The following is a 22,980-nucleotide window of genomic DNA, read 5'->3' as shown; positions in this document are numbered from 1 at the left end:
TGGGCATGGTTGAAATGGCTCTGAGCACTATGGGACTTAACATCTGTGGTCATCAGTCCCCTAGAACTTAGAACTACATAAACCTAACTAAGGACATCACACACATCCATGCCCGAGGCAGGATTCGAACCTGCGACCGTAGCAGTCGCGCGGTTCCGGACTGAGCGCCTAGAACCGCTAGACCACCGCGGCCGGCCTTTTGTGGGCATATTCTATTATGAAATCAGTTTTGGATTGCTGACATGAAATAGAAAAAAAAGGAACAAAGCGTGTTTCAGTGTTTCTGAATAGTCTAGCCATGAGAGGGTGAAATAGGGGTGAAAGCTTTCTTGGAGATACTTCATTATGAAAGGATTACTGCAAGTAAATGTACGAAAATTTGTATTTAGTTTCTCGGTTAGAAATAGAAAACTACATGTTTCAGAGCTTTTGGAAATTCGGCCCCTGAGGAGGTGATTTAGGGAACGAAAATGTTTATGAAAATATTTCGATGTAACGGTTAGAAATAAAGAAATGTGTGTCAGGGAACGAAAGTTTCTGTGGAAATATCGCCACAAGAACCGAAAAAGTAGGATTAACAAAAACCACGACTCCAACTAAAAAAAAAAAAAAAAAAAAAAGTTCAAATGGCTCTGAGCACTATGGAACTTAACATCTGAGGTCAGCAGTCCCCCAGAACTAAAAACTACGTAAACCTAACTAACCTAAGGACATCACACACATCAATGCCCGAGGCGAGATTCGAACCTGCCACCGTAGCAGTCGCGCGGTTCCAGACTGAAGCCTAGAACCACTCGGCCACTCCGGCGACGCCATCAGAATCGCTTTTGGGTCAGAAGAAGATTGGGAAGAGACCACGCTTCTACGGCCAGTACTAACCATACAGTGTACGTGTGCGGAGGAAACGAAACTACGAATGAGAAAGGATTAAAATTGGCATGGACTGTTGAAATCTGTGTAACAGAGGGAGAGAGTAATTCAATAAGCGAAATAAAGCCCGCAGCACAATAACAACTACATCGTGGCCCCATCTCCGGCTATCTGGGCAGATCGCGTTACGGCCAAGACGGCTTATGTGGAGAGTATACTGTTGACATTTATTTTATTCCAGCGCCGCCTCCGTTCGCTTCTTATCCCGAAAGTGGCAACCATCCAAGGCGACGGCGTCGTCCTCAATTTGATTCTCGCAAGGCGTTGCGCCCGGTTTGGATTCGTGCCCGCCGCATACGTCTCGCTATCTCTTAGCGGGGCTCGGGTATTTATTCACACTTTGTGAAATGATCTCTTGCCGCACAAGTGCAGAAGTTGGCTCCTACGCTCTCACACGAATGGCGTCCCAGAACTACTTCACGTAATATTCACTTTGCAGTTTCTGGAAACACCAGTGAAGATACATAACTGAACTTTGCATCCCACAAACTACAGCCATTCTCGAAGTATCTAATGCCTTTCTGCAAGGTTGTTCAAAATTATATCCGGATAACACTTCCGCGTTGCAAAAGGTTTTCACATTAATTACATCAGCGCTCTGATTAGTCACGGAGCTCGATATCAGTTTAGCATCGTAACACAGGCAATTCTTTACTCTATATTTCCTCCGCAGATGACACCAACGATGTTTCGACTTAATAAATCATCATCAGCTGATCCACCCAGGTAGAAACAAGAAGTGGGATACTACAAACAAAAACTTACAAAATGAAACTGACTTCTACACATAACTATACGATACTGAATACCATGGGGTTAGGCGAATTTTGGGGTTTGGTTACGCTTTGGCTTTCACAGTACCAACTCCTTTACTAGTGTAGAACTTCAGGTTCACTGCCACACTGTCCCACAGCTTGTTATTACATCTGACATTTTGGATGGATGGATTGATATGGTGTTAGGGGCGCTCAACAGTGTAGTCTTTAGCGCCCGAACGGAAACAACAACGGACGAGTGTCACTAAAATGCAGCAAGTGCAGAAATAGGATTAAAATTCTAGGTGAAAGTCTACAGAGGCAGTTTGCACGTCAACAGTAGCAAAGAGGAAAGCAGCACAGAATGAGGAGAACTGCAAGAGAACGGAGGGGAAGGGGTAAAATGAAAGACATAGCGCATGTTTGGAACTGGCCTATTACAAGAATAAAAAAGGAGTGGTAAGCCACTCGGCAACACACTAAAAATTCCAACCTAAAATTCTACGCTGAAGCCCAGAAACATCACAGTACCTTAAAACTTTCTTGACACTCGCCTCGTCATCGGCTAAAATCGAGGGCAGATCCCCACTAATATTAACTTCCGCCCTGACAAAACGATATAAATCACACTCAACTAAAATGTGGCGTACAGTGATTCGTACGCCACAGGCATCGCACAGCGGGGGTTCCTCTCGCCGTAGTAAGAAGGCATGCGTAAGAGGACAGTGCCCTATGCGAAGACGTGTAAGGGTCACTTCTTCACGCCTAGGTGACCGGCAGGAGGAACACCACGGCTGGACGGTGGGTTTCACCAACCGCAGCTTATTTTTTCCCTCACCGCCAGCCATTCCTCCTCCCAAAATTGCATGCCGCAGCACAGAAACGACACCTTGCAAAGGAATAGAACATTGTGTCACATCCGGTAACCTGCAGGCGTCCTTGGCAGCTCTGTCAGCTTGTTCATTTCCCCGTATGCCCACATGCCCTGGCACCCAGCAAAAGGACACTTGCTTGCCCTGTCGTTGGAGGATGTACAGTTGGTCGTAAATCAGCTGTTCCAACTTCTCCGCTGGGTACAGGTTCTGCAGTGACTGTAATGCGCTCAGTGAGTCAGAGCAAATTAGGAAGTGTTTGCCCCGAGTAAACCGTATCTGCTCCAATGCCTTCAGGACCGCGTGAAGTTCTGCGGAAAAAACAGTGTATTCCTGGGGAAGGCGAATCCTGATGACACGGTCGGGGAACACTACTGAGCAGCCAAGAAGATCCCCCTGTTGGGATCCATCAGTGTAGACTACTGTAAAATCATGATGCCTGTCTAAAATGTTAAAAAAAAAGAGTTGAAGGTAAAATCTGATGTACTGTCTTTCTTAAAATGTGCCAAATCTAAAATCAGTGTGGGTCTCTGGAGGAGCCAAGGTGGATATCTGCTCCAACCTCGACGTTAAACATTAAAACCGGCCACACCCATCTCTAAAATGCAATCCTTTGCACGAATCCCATAGGGCCTTGTTGCTCGTTGCCGATTGCGAAAAAGCCTTCCCAGTGGAGGCCGAGCAACCGTGTGGTATGCAGGTGTGTAGGGTGTGGATAATGTTTGATATGCCTGCCGCCGGAGGTGAAGTGGCGGTTCACCTGCCTCTGCACAGAGGCTCGGTATGGGGCTGGTTCTGAACGCCCCAGTGGCCAACCGAATCCCCTCATCGTGCACCACATCCAACAGCTTCAAATAAGTTGGTCTTGCAGACCCATACACCGTGCATCCATATTCAAGCCGGGACCGCACGAAGGCTCTGTAAAACCGGAGCAGACAAGTCCTCTGACATTTTGCTTCTGCCGTTTTGCAATAGATGGCACTAGCCGCATAGGGTACTGAAGGCGGTAGATCGTGAATGCAGTACAGTAAGCTTACCAGGTGCAGAAGTATGAAACCGGAATTTCCCTACAGATGGTGCTAGCCGTCAGTGTAGGGCCCGTGAGATCGCGCCTGCAGCGCCATCTGCTTCCTGTAACGGCTGACGACTAATTTCAATATACAATAACACAAGTCCCATACATTGGCATCTGTTTCAAACCCGTAAACAAAAAATGGTTCAAATGGCTCTGAGCACTATGGGACTCAACTCCTGAGGTCATCAGTCCCCTAGAAATTAGAACTACTTAAACCTAACTAACCTAAGGACATCACACACATCCATGCCCAAGGTAGGATTCGAACCTGCGACCGTTGCGGTCGCACGGTTCCAGACTGTAGCGCCTAGAACCGCTCGGCCACCCCGACCGGCAAACCCGTAGACATGTCGAGTTTTGTGCCTATGAACTACGATTTGCGGACAGCATCGATTTTCTGTTATCATTCGAAGAAAACGGCTGCAGAATCGCATCGAATGCTTGTCGAAGCTTTCGGTGAACGTGGTCTTGGGAAAACACAGTGTTTCGAGTGAATCGAAAATTCAAAAGTGCTGATTTTGAAGTGAGAAACAGAAGGCGCGGGAAATAACCGAAAAAGTTCGAAGACAACGAATTCAAGGCCTTATAGATTGAAGACGATACTCAGACTCAACAAGAACTCGTGGAACAATTGAATATGACAGAGAAAGCAGTTTCTCTTCGGTTGAAAGGTGCAGAAAATGCGAAAATGGGTTCCGCATGAACCAAATGAAAGACGGCAAGTAATTCGAAAGACCGCATGTGAAATGCTGCTCGCCAGATGCAAAAGAAAGGCGCTTCTCCATCGAATAGTGACCGGTGATGAAAGATGGATATATTTTGAGAATCCTAAGCGTTGTAAATCATGGGTGAATCCTGGCAAACCATCGACATCCACTGCAAAACCAAATCGCTTTGGAAAGAAGACAATGCTCTGTGTTTGCTGGGATCAGAAGGCTGTAGTCTAGAAAATGATGGATTTAAATCGAGTATAACGTGAAAAACGACCGGAATGCGGAAAAAGGCAACACAGTCATATTGCTTCATAATAACGCCCCACACACACTGCAAAACGGGTCTGGGAAACGATCGAGGCGTTCAGTTAGGAAATACTAGGGCATGCGGCTTATTCTGCCGACTTGGTTCCTTCCGATTATCATCTATTTGCATCACTGGGATACTGTCTCGCTAAACAACGTTTCAGTTGGTATGAGAATATACGAAAAATGCCTCGCTGACTGGTTCGATTCGAAAGAAAAACTTTTGTTTTGCGTGGCATTTACACCCGGCCGGAGAGGTGGGAGACAAGTATGAACAGCAATGGAGGTTATTTTCAATAAAATATCGTTTATCAGTTTCAAACACCAGACGTGTAACTATTACAACACAAGTCAGGTTCCTCCCGCTACACCAGGTAAACACTTGTAAAAATAACGCAATCAAAACATCAATCGATTTGTGATTGTATCATAAAGCTCTTCTCGATTGAAGATGTCAACTTAGCAGCCCAATTCTCATTATTTGTGGAAAATTTTAATTTCCTGACTGAACACGAAGAACTTTGAGGCTGAGGCTCATAAAATGCTGATAAGACCTCTGGTGAGGCACCTATTAGTGAAAGAACGAGCAGAATATTGTTTGAACGCTTCAAGAACGGTAATTCGGTGATTTTGAAGTCGAAGACCGGCATACTGGAGGAAGTTGAAAATAAAAGTAAGCAATCAAGGAGTGGCCCTCACAATGTACATCTACTTTGTACCCCCACTCTTTCGCTCACGAATGGTTCGAGAAAGAACGATTGCCTGTAAGCCTCGGTACAACTCTAATCTCTCCTATTTCATCTTCAGATCCTTTTCACAAAATATACGATCGAGGGAGCAATATATCTGCTGACTCTTCTGAGAACGTGTGTTCTCGGAACTTTAACAGCAAATCATACCGTGATGCAGAAAGCCTCTCTTGCAGCGTTTGCCACTGTAGCTGGATGAGCATTTCCCTGACACTTTAGCGCTCACTACACTAACCTTTAACGAACCGTGCTGCTCGTCTTTGGATCGATTGAATTTCCTCTATCAATCCCATCTCGTATGGATGGCAGATTGATGCTCAAATAAGTTTTCTATAAGCCACTTCCTTTATCAATCATCTACATTTCCTGAGGATTCTTCCAATGAATCTGTCTAGCATCTGCCTTATCTGTTATTAATTTTGTGTGGTCGTTTCACTTTAAATCTCTCCATAAACATTCTCCCAGATATTTTATGCATATGACTGCTGGCAGTCCTTCTTCTGCTATATTGTAATTTGTCTATTATATATGCGAAGCAGAGTGCATGCATGCATGCATGCATGCATGCATGCATGTATGTATGTATGTATGTCTAAAACATCCTCCCAGACCCCGGAGCGATTTCACCCACATTTGGCACCGAAGTAGCAGGCCTCACGAGTATCAACACTGTTTGATTTATGACAGCCTACCTCCAATACAAATGGAGATACGTGCAGAAACCTGTTTTTTTCAGTCCCAGAAGTGAAGACTGCCCTGCATTATAGGCATTTTGTGTTGGAGCTGTATTGGCCTGCTAAATCAACCAACTTTGTAGGGCAGCATACATGTGAGGAGCAAGAAACGACTTTCCAGGCCCCTACCTACAGGCGCAAGTGTATGACAAGTGTGTTGGAATGGAGTAGTAATGATGATGATGAAGATGTTGATGATTGGTTTGTGGGGCACTCAATCGTGCAGTCATGAGGGCCCATACAAATTCCCAATCTGTACACAATCCACTCTACGCAGTTTCACAAATGATGGAATGATGAGGACAACACAAACACCCAGTCCTGAGGTAGAGAAAATCCCCAACCCAACTGGGAATCGAACCTGGGACACTGCAATCCAGAAAAAAAAGGCTCTGAGCACTATGGGGCTTCTGAGGTCATGACTCCCCTAGAACTTGTTGTTGTGGTCTTCAGTCCTGAGACTGGTTTGATGCAGCTCTCCATGCTACTCTATCCTGTGCAAGCTTCTTCATTTCCCAGTACCTACTGCATCCTACATCCTTCTGAATCTGCTTAGTGTATTCAGCTCTTGGTCTCCCTCTACGATTTTTACTCTCCACGCTGCCCTCCAATGCTAAATTTGTGATCCCTTGATGCCTCAGAACATGTCCTACCAACCGATCCCTTCTTCTTCTCAGGTTGTGCCACAAGCTCCTCTTCTCCCCAATTCTATTCAATACCACTTCATTAGTTATGTGGTCTACCCATCTAATCTTCAGCATTCTTCTGTAGCACCACATTTCGAAAGCTTCTATTCTCTTCTTGACTAAGCTATTTATCGTCCACGTTTCACTTCCATACATGCCTACACTCCATACAAATACTTTCAGAAACGACTTCCTGACATTTAAATCTATACTCGATGTTAACAAATTTTTCTTCTTCAGAAACGCTTTCCTTGCCATTGCCAGTGTACATTTTATATCCTCTCTACTTCGACCATCATCAGTTATTTTGCTCCCCAAATAGCGAAACTCCTTTACTACTTTAAGTGTCTCATTTCCTAATCTAATTCCCTCAGCATCACCCGACTTAATTCGACTACATTCCATTATCCTCGTTTTGCTTTTGTTTATGTTCATCTTATACCCTCCTTTCAAGACACTGTCCATTCGGTTCAACTGCTCTTCCAAGTCCTTTCCTGTCTCTGACAGAATTACAATATCATCGGCGAACCTCAAAGTTGTTATTTCTTGTCAATGGATTTTAATACCTACTCCGAACTTTTCTTTTGTTTCCTTTATTGCTTGCGCAATATACAGATTGAATAACATCGGGGATAGGCTACAACCCTGTCTCACTCCCTTCCCAACCACTGCTTCCCTTTCATACCCCTCGACTCGTATAACTGGCATCTGCTTTCTGTACAAATTGTAAATAGCCTTTCGCTCCCTGTATTTTACCCCTGCCACCTTCAGAATTTGAAAGAGAGTATTCCAATCAACATTGTTAAAAGCTTTCTCTAAGTCTACAAATGCTAGAAATGTAGGTTTGCCTTTCCTTAATCATTCTTCTAAGATAAGTCGTAAGGTCAGTATTGCCTCTCGTGTTCCAACATTTCTACGGAATCCAAACTGATCTTCCCTGATGTCGGCTTCTACCAGTTTTTCCATTCGTCTGTAAAGAATTTGCGTTAGTATTTTGCAGCTGTGACTTATTAAACTGATAGTTCGGTAATTTTCACATCTGTCAACAGCTGCTTTCTTTGGGATTGGGATTACTATATTCTTCTTGCAGTTTGAGGGTATTTCGCCTGTCTCATACATCTTGCTCACCAGATGGTAGAGTTTTGTCAGGACTGGCTCTCCCAAGGCTGTCAGTAGTTCTAATGGAATGTTGTCTACTCCGGGGGCCTTGTTTCGACTTAGGTCTTTCAGTGGTCTGTCAAACTCTTCACGTAAAATCATATCTCCCATTTCATCTTCTGTTACATCCTCTTCGATTTCCATAATATTGTCCTCAAGTACATCGCCCTTGTATAGACCCTCTATATACTCCCTCCACCTTTCTGCCTTCCCTTCTTTGCTTAGAACTGGGTTTCCATCAAAGCTCTTGATATTCATGCAAGTGGTTCTCCTTTCTCCAAAGGTCTCTTTAATTTTCCTGTAGGCAGTATCTATCTTACCCCTAGTGAGATAAGCCTCTACATCCTTACATTTGTCCTCTAGCCATCCCTGCTTAGCCATTTTGCACTTCCTGTCGAACTTAGAACTACTTAAGTCTAACTAACCTAAGGACATCACATACATCCATGCCCGAGGCAGGATTGGAACCTGCGACCGTAGCGGTCGTGCGGTTCCAGACTGTAGTCCTTAGAACCACTCGGCCACTTCGGCCGGCCCAGAGGTAGCAAAGGTAGCGACTAGACCTAGAGCTGTCGAGTATAAGCCTACTTCATCAACAAGCTTTTCATGGGGACGTGTATGTCAGGATGAAATAAATGATTTTCAATCCCCTGATGTGTAGTGTGCCTTACATGGTAGGTATGTTGTGGAATTAGTTGGTTCAAATGGCTCTGAGCACTATGGGACTCAACTGCTGTGGTCATAAGTCCCCTAGAACTTAGAACTACTTAAACCTAACTAACCTAAGGACAGCACACAACACCCAGCCATCACGAGGCACAGAAAATCCCTGACCCCGCCGGGAATCGAACCCGGGAACCCGGGCGTGGGAAGCGAGAACGCTACCGCACGACCACGAGATGCGGGCGTGGAATTAGTACCAGCCTGCTTTACTGAAAGGCATAGCAAGGGCTACACGAGCTGATATGCATGGTTGGCGACAGGTTGAGCAGGACGGAGGAGGAGACAGAGAAAGCGAGCGGGAGGAGGAAATGGAGAGAGTGGAGGAGGAGTGAGAGATGCATGAGGCATGTGGAAGGTGTAGAAGGGTAGTGGACAGATCGAAAAGGAAGTGGGGGAGGCAGGAAAGGAAAAAGAGAGGGGGAGGGAGATATTGTCAGAGAGAGTGAGTAGGAGGAAGACATGGTCAGAAAGAGGGGTTGGAGAAATGGAGGAAGAGATGGGGAGGAGTAGATGAAGGAACATAGAATGTGAGGAGGAGACAGGGAGACAGCAGTGAGAGGATAAGGTAGACAGACAGAGGGCGCCAGAGGTGGGCACGAATGTGGAGGTATGTTCAATACACAGCGTATGTCGAACAGACACACTGGTGATAGCGTGGGTGAAAGCCTAGCCATCCAATAAAGGAGATTTCTTTCTATATCTGCTCAGTAAGGTACATTTGTTTACCTACAATTGTGGGTGAATTGTCAATTTCTGCACCAAGTGCATGTCTTCTGCAGGTGTTTCAGCATTTCGTTACAATTTTCTAGCATTGCTATTTCATTGTATACAACAGCATCATATGGAAAAAGGGGCAGGTAATATCTGATGTTAACCAGGTAGGTTTATTTATATGTACTGTAAAACGTAATTATCCTATCACACATTTTTGAGTATGAATTACTTTTAGGACTGAACATATGTATCTGTTGAGAATGGCATGCTGTCTCCTGTTTGCCAGAAACTCTTCTATGAAGTCACAATCACACAGCTGGTCAGATAATATGTTCAATAGGCGATATTGCGAAACTATGCAATGCATTCCGGAAATCCAGGAACACATCATCAACTTGGACGTAGGCATTTACTCCTTTATGTGTCTCCTGGACGATCAGATGGAAATTGTGTTGCAGACGACGTTTAGTTTCAGAATCAATGTTCGTTCCTAAAGAGGATCCGTACGTTTCTGCGGTCTGAGTGTCAGATCTAAGGGATACAATTAATTACACTACGCCATCAGAAATATCTAGACACTTCCATGTTATTCGACACTGGCCAAAAGATGCCACGAGAGGCGCACCCGGCAGTATAAAATGATACATGAAATACTGTGTTGTCAGCAGAGAAACACTAACAGCAGAATGGATCGATCAAAAACCTTGAGTGATTTACGAGGTGGACTGGTCATTGGATGTCACCTGAGTTACGGAACCTTAGGGACATTTCAACTCTTATACAGCTGTGAAATATGACTGTTGGTGATGTGACTGAAGTGGAAACGGGAAAGAACAACCACAGCTTTGACGAAGACGACTCAATCCTCGTGTACTGACGGAAATGGGCCGTGAGAATTGAGGAGAGCGGATATGAAAATCCGTGAAATCAGTGGAAGGTATCAATAGGGAGAGCGAAAGTAAACCACCAGCAGTCTGGCTAACACAATGACTGTGCGTCGGGAGTTACTGATGAAAAGAATTTGGTACAGTGGTCAACCAGTTCCTCATAAACCATATATTTCTGTAATCAGTGTTACGCGACACTCGAGGTAGCGTAAAGGGGGGGGGGGGGGGGGGGCGCCGCTGGACATTGGACAAGTCGAGTGATGAACCATGCTCACACCCTGTGCCAATCCGATGGAAGGGTTTGGCGAACTGCTGGAGAATGCCAGCAGTGAAGAATGCCAGCAGTGAAGTACCAAGGTGGTGCTGTTAGAGCACAGGGGTGGTCTTCATCATTAGCGTTTGGTCCCCTTTTTTGCGCTGAAGGATGCTCTAAATGAGGAAGGATATGAACACATTTGACAACAATGTGCAACGAGGCAGTGATAATACCTACGAGAGTCGGAACTTAAATCATGGCAACTATTAATTCACATGCCATACAAAAGAGTTACATGTTTGCAGCTGTTACTGTCCTTCAAACAATTCTGAAGCGAATGCCACGAAGTCGTTGCTTCATCTTCGGAATCAAATCAAAGTCACAAGGACTTACGTCCGGGGAGTATGGTGGATGGTACAGTACGTCCCAGTCCCATCGACCGAACGGAGCAGCCACAGCTTGCGCTGTATGCGCCCGCGCATTGTCGTGCAAAGTGATGGGTGCGTTGCGTGGAAAGTGTCTCCGCTTCTTTCGCAAAGCTGGTCGCAGGTAATGTTCCGAAAACGAACAGTAATACTGTGCACTGACGGTCTGCCGTGGAGGAACGTAATGCGTTAGGATAACACCATCACAGTCGTACACGAGAATCACCATAACCTTACACCGCTCCATTCGCACCAACAACAGAACAGGCTCTGCTAACGGTATACTATGCCTTCCACATCGCTGGCATCGACTTCTATACAACGCTGGTGACTGCTTTGAAGGACAGTAACAGCTGCAAACGTGTAACTCTTTTCTATCGGTTGTGAATAAGTAGTTGCCACTATTGCAGTTCCAACCCTCGTATTTACCACAAAACCGCGAAATATTTAGTTGAAAAGAGGCAGTAAACCACAATCCATCTCCTGCACTGTCATAAAGCAACTAACTAGCAAATGTGGTCAAAACCATGTCAAAATATCGGAAGCTAAACGGAGTACGAAGCAATGTTCGACAATATATAACGAACAATGACCACAGTAAGGTCAAACATATAGAGTATGTACATTTAACAGTAACTTTAGAGAGGCAGGGTGCAGCAGGAAGAGGTGAGAAAGGGATACAGACAGACATGAGTGGACGTAACAGGAAATGGCCTCAGACAGTATACAACCTCGTGATAAATACTTTCCAAAAAAAAAACAGGCAAAAATATATGTAAATGCTAAAACAACAGAGAGTTCGTACGGCCCGCTCCCCTATCTCCCCCCCCCCACCCTCCTACACACACACACACACACACACACACACACACACACACACACACACACACACACAGAGAGAGAGAGAGAGAGAGAGAGAGAGAGAGAGAGAGAGAGAGAGAGAGAGAGAGAGAGATATGATGATGATGATGATGCTTGGTTTTTGGGACGCTCAACTGCACGGTTATCAGCGCCCGTACAAATTCCTAACCAGTGCTCAGTCCAATCTCCTCACTTTCATGAATAATGATGATGAGAACACAAACAGCAAGTCATCTCGAGGCAGGTGAAAATCCATGACCCCGCCGGGAATAGAACCCGGGACTCTGTGCTCTGGAAGCGAGAATGCGATCGCGAGAGAGAGAGAGAGAGAGAGAGACTGCCGAAAGTTGTTACTGGTAATGTTTCTGTATGCCTTTAAACTTCCACTTATCCGCCTGTCTTCACAAAAACTGAGTTTCCTCTTATCTGGTCACAGCCTAGAGGACGCTTCCACCATACTTACGAAAACGAACTATGGAAATTACAGAACCAAATGATCTTCAAGTGAATACGTGCAGATTTCTTATAATTATAGTGGAAGTGCGTCATCTAACAAGGGACCAGACGGGAGGCATCGCTGACTCTCGTAAAACAGAAGAATAACTTTAAGTAACATTTTATTCACTTAAAAATAATGTTGTGAATTATTTTTAGTCTGTAAGTATCACATGTAAAAACAAAACAGTATTTTCTGGAAAAAGCCCACTGAAGATTCCTTCTAAATAAACGGCGAAACACTTTTCAAACTTAATAATGTCAATGTCTCTTTGGAAGGCTTCGAAGAACTAGTGTTTACATCTGTCTGGAAGCCTACTGAAGGTTTAACACGCACGATTTCGCCAAAAATAAAGCCCTGCAAAAGTCTGTGTCTACATCTTCATCTGCACTCTACGAACCACAGTAGGGTGCATGGCAGAGGATAGGCACCACTGTGGCACACACCGCAAGCAGTAGCACGCTCTTGTTTACAGACCGCCACAGTACAAGCATTTATACGTGTGCAAACGATAACTGTTCGCAATATGCAGCACTGCTACTGACGAAGTGAAAACAATTAGTTTTATACAGTGCAACTAAAGTCTATGAAGCCTCAAACTGTCGTATGAAAGCCAAGTAACCAATAGGGCATGTGCACCTAGCGATGTTTTCATCTATACACTGTTACTTTCTTGCGACGGCTATTTCGTTAAAATTATTAATTTGTAATTTTGTCGTGCGGGTAATGAAAAAGAAAATACTTTTCTGAAGACTGAGCGAAAGCTAATTTCTTTCACAATGCGATCTAGAGTCGATCCTTACAAGCACACTTGTTTCGAAGGAAGAGGACCAGATAATCGAAACGTCAGACAAACGAACGTCAACTTTACATTTCGTAAGTGCAAGAACAACGTCTTAACAATCAGAGCAGTGTCTGAGTTAACAGGAGTTGACAAGGAAAGTGTCGAACAAGTTTACCGATTTTTTCAATGTTTGCATCAGTTTTTGCTGACAATGGTCTGCCAGTGCGAGTGTCATCACTGGTGTCTTCGCGGCCATCTTTAAATCGTTTAAACCACTCAAACACTTGTGTTCGCGATAAACAATCATCGCCGTACACTTGTTGTAACATTACAAACGTTTCACTTGCAGATGTTCCTAGTTTGAAACAAAATTTGATGTTAACACGCTGTTCTTTCTGTACACTCAACATTTTCCGACGCACAGACAAAACGTCAACTACTTAAAACAGACGCCACGGGCAGACTGAGTGCAGGAGGCAGATGAAACTCGAGCAGTAGGCGGAGCGAGAGTCACGTGACAGGCCACGCGACTTTCAGCCTTATTGCATTCGTTTTATTGCTTCACCAGTACTAGTCCGGTTTTTTTCTAGCCACACCTCGTATACATCGCAAATGGAAGGTGAATATGACATCTAACTTAATTCAGCAGAAATGAGCAAATTTGCCTACCAGTATGTAATGCAAAAAGGGATGACACATAAAGGGCGTCCCAGGCGAGTGTCAACACCTCACTGAACGGGTGACTGAGATGGGAGAGAATGTAATGGGCTGGGCCATCAGGAGGAGGACAGGAAAAGCTTTAGAAAACTGCATTTCAGAATTCCAAATGGATACAAACAAAAACAGTGACGCATTCGATCACATGAACTGCAAGTGTTACACACGTGATAGACACATGTAACTCTTTAGGCGTCTGGAGCGGGCACAAAATGTCCGATTGGTTGAAATGCACTGAGAAGGAGTACAGTTCCAAGATTTTGACGCAGTTTAATGGTAAGACCTTTGTGATTGTTACAGAGAGTTTCCACAAAATAAGAGCAACACTCCTATTGGTCGTAAAAAGCCATGAACCCAGGTCGGGAGACAAGATGGAAACTTTCAGGGTCTCTTCTCTGAACTGGTGTCTAGTGCAGAACTGGGCGCATATCGCTCTGTACGACGCAGAGGAGAAATTTGTGTGAACACTGCACTCACAGCGGCTAACAACTAGCTAGAAATTAGCTGTAGCGTCGTTGAGCTCCAACTGTGGAGAAACGAACCAGCCAGTTAGGTAATTGTTATTGCGAGAACTGAGAGGGCATTATAATATGGAAGCTGCTCCAGCCATGCACGTATATATTTCCACAGTCTGAAACTAGGGGTGAGTTCATTTTTTTTTTTTTTTTGCATAACGACAAACATAGGGAGAATTTCTGCTGGAAAATTCAACAATGGTTTAATTAGTTTTATTTGAATTTCAGAGGGCAAGAGCAGCCAGGCAGTTGACGGCTCATAGCAGCTAAGGTTAATATGCGTGTAGAGGTGTAAACTTGTTTCACCAGCTTGTGTACTGTGAAGTCGAGCGACCTTGGGTAACCTCTTGCTCACCTTGTCACGAAACTAACCATCCTCTGTAGACTTGATTGTCACCCTAAAAACAGTACCAAACTTTGAACCGGGATCGCAAGATTTATCGTAATACTGGCCAATGTCATAACGTCATCGTAAGAAAACTTTTGTAAAGAAACTTCTAGTTAAAATCTAATATTGTTGTGTTTAGGATTATTTAACTATTTGAGAGTAAAAATTTAATGATGATGTGTTTAGGGTTAGTTCACTTTCAGAGGACGAGATGCATCATTTTGACAATTGTCTTAAGGGGCTCCGGAAAGGCTCAAAATCATGAAAAGTTCAATTCTTACTTTTTTGCGTTTTCTGAATCTGGAGACTATTACCTTTTAATAGATATATAATTTATTCAATTCCGAAGACTACAACTATTTTTAAATTTTTTTTGAAATGTGTTCTACATGGGCGTGACCCACTGTGGCGCCGTTAAACTGCTGTCAAATGGTGTTATTATTAACGTCCGTGTTCATCAGGTACATTTTAGTGATGTGAGATAAAGTATGCGTTGTGGCTAACCTGTGATGGTTCAATATATATCGCTGGTGTGATTGTCGATTGTTTCATGTTTATTTACTCTGTCGTTATCTCGAAAATATTCGTAATTCTGTTTCTTGAGTCTCTGTTTTGTTGAAGTATAATAATGAGTAAAAGTAAAGTTATTAGAAATCCTCTGAAGGCTTTTAAGAAAAGGAGAAATGTTGGAAAGCCAAAGGTATGTGTTATTACTGTATACAATAAAGACGATGAAAATCCCCAACATAGCTTGTGTCCCAAAGAAGAAGACAGTTGGTGTAAATATAACAAAGGATTGCTAACTGGTGAAGTGTACACTCATAAGCATAGTCTGCCTCATGCAATAATGGATGTGATAAAACCTATTTGCACAGACTTAGCAGCACCTGAACTGTTGAAAAAGTGTATTCACGGAAAAACTCAAAACCCCAATGAAAGTGTAAATAGTGTTATATGGTCGAGAATCCCCAAGACTGTATTTGTTCGAATAGAAACACTTCACTTTGGTGTGTATGATGCTGTTGCGACTTTCAATGATGGCAACATTGTAAGGTGCAAGGTATTTAGAAATATGGGAATGAAGATAGGTTCTAACACGGTACGATCGATGCTTGCTTTAGACAAGGAACGCCTTCGGGCTGCAGACAGGGCTGTAAAGAGTCTAGAAATACAAGCAAGAGTAAACAGAAGGAGGAACAAGAGGAAGCTGGAGGAGGAGTTTGCAGAGGATGAAGATAATCGATCCTATGGACCTGGAATGCACTAAAAAGTTAATCCAATCTTTGTCGCTCGATTCCCAAAACTTTTATTTTCTCATACTAATTACATGTTTTCTAAGGATCTTCCAAACATGTTTGTTTGAAACTTTCAGTAAATGTTACACAGTACCTTCTGCATAATTTAACACAGCCTTTTTCCAAAAAACTGTATACGTTTGAATATATAAATAAAAAATTGCAAAAAAAGGTTGTGAATTTTCATTACAATTGAAAAAAAAATCATCTTTAATAACTGAACTAAAATTCTGTAAAATCCCTGTGTTAAGTTGTAGCCCATATTCCAATAAATAATCTGTAAAAAGTTCAACTTCCTACCTCAAATACTTTGTGAGGAAAGATGTAATTTATAAGCGTTATTTTAACATTGCAAGTATAGGGCGTTCCGGAGCCCCTTAACACTTAAACGTATCCACTTGTCGCGTTGTTATGCACTGTTCATTGCACAATCGTTAGAGCTCACGCTCCATGGAGAAGCAAGTTCGCTACAATTCAGTTACGAGAAGCAGGGGCGGACGTACTAGACTTTCATCTGTAAATCAAACGTAGCATAGGGCGTTCCGGAGCCCCTTAACATTGTCACATTGTAAACTGTGTAAAAGCGTGTATTTCCGTGACAAGATTGCAATATTAAACAATGTCATTACAGCTTACACAGTTGTGTCCAGTCATAGAATAAGAAATCACCTAACCATAACCTTACATGGACTCGCATTCGGGAGGACGACGGTTCAATCCCGCGTCCGGCCATCCTGATTTAGGTTTTCCGTAATTTCCCTAAATAGCTCCAGGCAAAATGCTGGGATGGTTCCTTTGAAAGGGCACGGGCGACTTCCTTCCCCGTCCTTTCGTAATCCGATGACCTCGCTGTCTGGTTTCCTCCCCCAAAGAGTCCAATCCAAATCTATAACCTTACAGCTCCTCACATATCCTCTTAGGAGGGTATGTCGTTACATGCGCAGAATGGGAGGGACATCAGTCTTGTGGGTACCACACGGACTGCCTCATGTCGAGATAGATGTATTTCGTAACTGCAGGAGCAGCATGCCTTAAGAACTAGATATACTCGAGCGTTTTTAAATAGCCCTGGATATGAAGTGATAGCTAAAGCTGTAGTATTTCCTACCGCTGTCGGCAATGTTTACTCTGCAGTTAAGTAGTCACAGTATGTCCGTACCAAGATTCAAGGAGGGGACAAATACTTCTCTATCTTACCCTTCCCCCCTCGACCCTTGAGGATGCCTACAGTGCGAACGCCATGCAGAGTACTTGTGCACCCACCCTGTATTATCAATCTTTGTTTTCCTCTATACTCAGTTCGATCTGTCCTCAAGGTGGTACAGAACAATTGAGATGCGCCAGCAACATTTATTCCAAAGTAACGCACATTCCCGCTTACCAGCGCCGGCGCAGCGCTTATGAGACAGGAACAGCAGCGGCAGCGGTGGCGGATGTATCTTTCATGACACAAGTTGGCGCGGTATTTGCATTCATTTCCCAAGTTTTCCGGGCACCAACTTTCCCCGGGGCTAGGAGGCGGCGCCCTCGCTGGGCGGTGGTTTCTTACGGCGAGCGAGCGCGCTACGTGGCAGGGTTATGGCGGCGTGGGTGAGTTAAGTGGAGGGGAGAGAGGGAGGGGTGACAGGGAGGGAGGGAGGGGTGTGTCCGCCCCCCTGCCTCCGCACACACCCCCCCCCCCTAGGGAGGCGGCGTCCTGGAAACGAGCCGGCGTCCCGCGGGGACTGCGCCCCCCAGTCCCGCCTCACATCGCCTTTCCCTGCCGCGCTCGTAGCGGGCCGGCTGAGTTACGAAAGGCAGCCACTGGGCGCTGGCTGCTCAGAGGCCACAGTCATAGCAGGGCTGTCGCGTCCAAGTAGCGAGCAACTGAGCTAGGTGACTGCAGCGAGGGTGAACGACGAGTTGTTTTCAAATTCCTATACGTGTGACACTCGCTACACTTGGCAATAATCGATATCCATTGAGTCGCATGAATGAAACGGAGAATTTTTTTTAATCTCTAAGTTTCGAAGAACATTTTCATCTTCACATGAGGATGCTCTCAGCTCGAGTAAAAGGGTGTGGGATTCTTTTTTTTTTTTTTTAATCGTTATTAATAACATGTATAATACACTCCTGGAAATTGAAATAAGAACACCGTGAATTCATTGTCCCAGGAAGGGGAAACTTTATTGACACATTCCTGGGGTCAGATACATCACATGATCACACTGACAGAACCACAGGCACATACACACAGGCAACAGAGCATGCACAATGTCGGCACTAGTACAGTGTATATCCACCTTTCGCAGCAATGCAGGCTGCTATTCTCCCATGGAGACGATCGTAGAGATGCTGGATGTAGTCCTGTGGAACGGCTTGCCATGCCGTTTCCACCTGGCGCCTCAGTTGGACCAGCGTTCGTGCTGGACGTGCAGACCGCGTGAGACGACGCTTCATCCAGTCCCAAAAATGCTCAATGGGGGACAGATCCGGAGATCTTGCTGGCCAGGGTAGTTGACTTACACCTTCTAGAGCACGTTGGGTGGCACGGGATACATGCGGACGTGCATTGTCCTGTTGGAACAGCAAGTTCCCTTGCCGGTCTAGGAATGGTAGAACGATGGGTTCGATGACGGTTTGGATGTACCGTGCACTATTCAGTGTCCACTCGACAATCACCAGTGGTGTACGGCCAGTGTAGGAGATCGCTCCCCACACCATGATGCCGGGTGTTGGCCCTGTGTGCCTCGGTCGTATGCAGTCCTGATTGTGGCGCTCACCTGGACGGCGCCAAACACGCATACGACCATCATTGACACCAAGGCAGAAGCGACTCTCATCGCTGAAGACGACACGTCTCCATTCGTCCCTCCATTCACGCCTGTCGCGACACCACTGGAGGCGGGCTGCACGATGTTGGGGCGTGAGCGGAAGACGGCCTAACGGTGTGCGGGACCGTAGCCCAGCTTCATGGAGACGATTGCGAATGGTCCTCGCCGATACCCAGGAGCAACAGTGTCCCTAATTTGCTGGGACGTGGCGCTGCGGTCCCCTACGGCACTGCGTAGGATCATACGGTCTTGGCGTGCATCCGTGCGTCGCTGCGGTCCGGTCCCAGGTCGACGGGCACGTGCACCTTCCGCCGACCACTGGCGACAACATCGATGTACTGTGGAGACCTCACGCCCCACGTGTTGAGCAATTCGGCGGTACGTCCACCCGGCCTCCCGCATGCCCACTATACGCCCTCGCTCAAAGTCCGTCAACTGCACATACGGTTCACGTCCACGCTGTCGCGGCATGCTACCAGTGTTAAAGACTGCGATGGAGCTCCGTATGCCACGGCAAACTGGCTGACACTGACGGCGGCGGTGCACAAATGCTGCGCAGCTAGCGCCATTCGACGGCCAACACCGCGGTTCCTGGTGTGTCCGCTGTGCCGTGCGTGTGATCATTGCTTGTACAGCCCTCTCGCAGTGTCCGGAGCAAGTATGGTGGGTCTGACACACCGGCGTCAATGTGTTCTTTTTTCCATTTCCAGGAGTGTATTTATACAAAATCAACCCACCACCTTCGTGATTAGTGGGTCGTAATATTACTACAGTGTTATATATTTCAGCAGCTATTATTATTGTTATTACAATGATACAATGTTTATTATTATGAGATAAAGACAGCGTAACAGTAGGTTAATAGGCAGACTACAGTTATTAATCTACCCTACTAGGTAATTCTAAGTTTTCCTGAATGAGATTTTCACTCTGCAGCAGAGTGTGCGCTGATATGAAACTTCCTGGCAAATTAAAACTGTGTGCCGGACCGAGACTCGAACTCGGGACCTTTGCCTAGCGCGGGCAAGCGCTCTACCAACTGAGCTACCCAAGCGCGACTCACGCCCCGTCCTCACAGCTTTACTTCTGCCAGTAAGTTTTCCTACCTACTTATTTATTCTTAACTGCCTGCAGCGTTACAGGTGTGTCAGCCTAGATACAAACCTACTTAAAGGCCCTGCCCATCGAGCTAATCCCGATGAGCGTGCCCCTGACACTGGGCAGGCCAAAATTGCTTGTCGCTGCAGGTTCCTAACTTTATATCTATATCTAATACTGCAACTACTGTACTAACCTACGTCAATTCCGGTGCTATTTTATTCTGAAATGAGTGTACCCCGGTCCCCCTAGTCCTGCACGTGGCGGATTGCAACTAAAAGTCGACCTGTCCACGCACAGGCGGTATAGGATCAGGGTAACAGGACGCGTTCAGTGTTTGTCTCTAGTCGTGAAAGTCCCTCAAGTATGCTGTCAGTACTTTCAGTGATACCTCGTTTGCCAAACTGTTTAGGGTTTCAAAAGTCTCTTCATGTCTTTATAGGTCATATGTATTGTTATGTGGAAGCTGTTGTCTTAATGTCACTGCTACATCATTTTCGTGATCACATGAGGATGCTCTCAGCTCGAGTAAAAGGGTGTGGGAAATTGCTCAACGTAAAGAACATTCTCCGATTTCGTATGAACAAAACTATGGAAGCTTCTCACAAGCACACCTGCCCTCTGGACCGAAGCGCGGGGGACAGACACGAGTGCTCTGGAGAGGTGATGATGAGTTGGGTTGAGGGGGCGCTCCACATCACGGTCATCAGTGCCGTGACGAAAAAATCAACAAGAAATCTCATGGGTGGGGAAGAAGGCTGTCCCCACATGCAGTGCTCTGGAGAGGGTGTTTGTACCGAAAGGGTACAGTACCGCCCGACATTGAAAATAGGTACAACATTCTTCGTTATTCTTGTCAGAACAACATATTTTTTCTAATAATAACTCAATTTCAATTAATACAGCGAAGCTGGATACCAGTGTGGGAAAGAATGACAATTTATTTATTTAATTGTTCACATGCGCACTCCCACAAAATAAATCCCTACATCCAGTTTGGTGAGATCTGTGAAATGAATGAATGTATGGTCGTCTGCTAACCGCAGATAGTGAATGTGAATATATGATCATCTTTGAGACAGTACCTTACCGTACGCCACGGCATCGTCAGCAAACAACCGCAGTTCGCTGCCCACCCTGTCCGCCAAATGATTTATGTACATAGAGAACAGTGGCCCGATCACACTTCCCTTGACTCTGATGAACACTCGACGTCGAGAGCAGCATGCTGGGTCTGGTCCCTTTAACCCCCACAAACCAACCAGCAGCATGCTGGTTTCTATTATTTAAGAAGTCTTCGAGCCGCTCACATATCAGTCGACTTATTCCATAAGCTCGTCCCTTCGTTAACAGCCTGCCGCTGCATAAAAAATGGCGTCACTTTGTAAAAAATTTTCTGCACCAATGGTACAAGCGTTCTTTCGTGCTCGTGAGATTGTATGGTATTTATAAAATTTACAATTATTTCACTAACACAATACCCAAAATACAATACAAATTACTTCATAAATGTTGCCGTTTTGTAAAATTCTGATCTTCCGTGTTTATCGGTTCACATTGAAGTTGAAATGTGACTTCCTAAAACCCCAGATTCTACGATACTGTTTCCTCGTTCGTTCCACGAGGCGAAATCGGCCAGTGATGTACATGATCAGGTTCAAAAAATGGTGCTGAGCACTATGCGACTTAACTTCTGAGGTCATCAGTCGCCTAGAACTTAGAACTAATTAAACCTAACTAACCTAAGGACATCACACACATCCATGCCCGAGGCAGGATTCGAACCTGCGACCGTAGCGGTCGCTCGGCTCCAGACTGTAGCGCCCAGAACCGCACGGCCACTCCGGCCGGCCATGATCAGGTACAGTAATCAACATGACCTACATAAAAATATCTTCGTACATCCGTATTTAAAGTGGACGAAGGTGGGACACCTGGTATAATTTTTATTGAAAATGAAATTCCTCCAGCTGTACTTAAGATTTTTTTGTTTACCTCGCTACTAGTTTCGGCGTTGCGTCAACGCCATCTTCAGGCCCGTACGCTTCGCTGAAATCAGTTGTGTGTGGCCCATTCTAGACGTCCTCGGACTTCTAGATTGAGCCACACACAAGTGATTTCAGCAAAGTGTACGTGCCTGAAGATAGCGTTGACGCAACGCCGAAACCAGTAGCGAAGTATATAAAAAATCTTAAGTACAGTTGGAGGAATTTAATTTTTAATAAAAATACATAAAAATATTCTGATGGGCTACGGGTCACAAAAAAATTGTTCTAGCGTTCAAAAAGTAACGCCGAGGCTGTGGACCCACAAATGAAGAAACATGTTTGACACTCCTGTCATGTCTTTTCGTGGCGAGCGGTGTACGCGCCCCACCTTCAAAAATACTAAAATCCCCATCGGTTTTCAGCGCAAGTCGAATATAATGTAAGTACATTAGGATCAACGAAGAACGCAACATATGGTACACCATTACCTATTCCTTAAAATTTCGGAATGTCTCGTGAATGGAACAATTGAAGCAAGCGAGTTCTCAAAATGCGCTGCACTCTTCAGGGGAGATTCGGCGGAGCAGCATTGTAGTATAGCGCCGCCTTCTGTAACACACGAGATAAGAAACAGCCAGCAGAAAGGCGGAAGGAGGGGTCGCGGCCGAGGAAACACAGTTGCTTGGCTCCATTTCCGCGCGTTTCTTCGGCGCTAATGAAATATCAACACTGCAAACTAACAAAGTTGCCTCGCAGTGGTGCCAACCGCCGCCCGGCAGCCGGGGAACATTTCTCCTCGCCTCCCGCGGCGGACTACGGGGGGCAATTTCCCGGCGCTATCATTGGCAGCGTTTGTATTTCTCACGCGATTCAATTAAATTTTCCCTTCGCGCCCGACTCTCCTAATTGGCAAGCGCTTCGCTCTCCAGCTTTCGCGTCTCACCGCGAGCAGAATCCCTCTCTCCACTCCCCCCCCCCTCCTCCCTCTCCCCATAACGCCATTCTTTCACCGAATACCTCTCCCTCCCTACACCTTCCG

This window comes from Schistocerca nitens, chromosome 12 (genome assembly GCF_023898315.1).
Source record: "Schistocerca nitens isolate TAMUIC-IGC-003100 chromosome 12, iqSchNite1.1, whole genome shotgun sequence".
In the NCBI taxonomy this organism is placed as follows: Eukaryota; Metazoa; Arthropoda; class Insecta; order Orthoptera; family Acrididae; genus Schistocerca; species Schistocerca nitens.
This window is presented reverse-complemented; position numbering follows the sequence as displayed.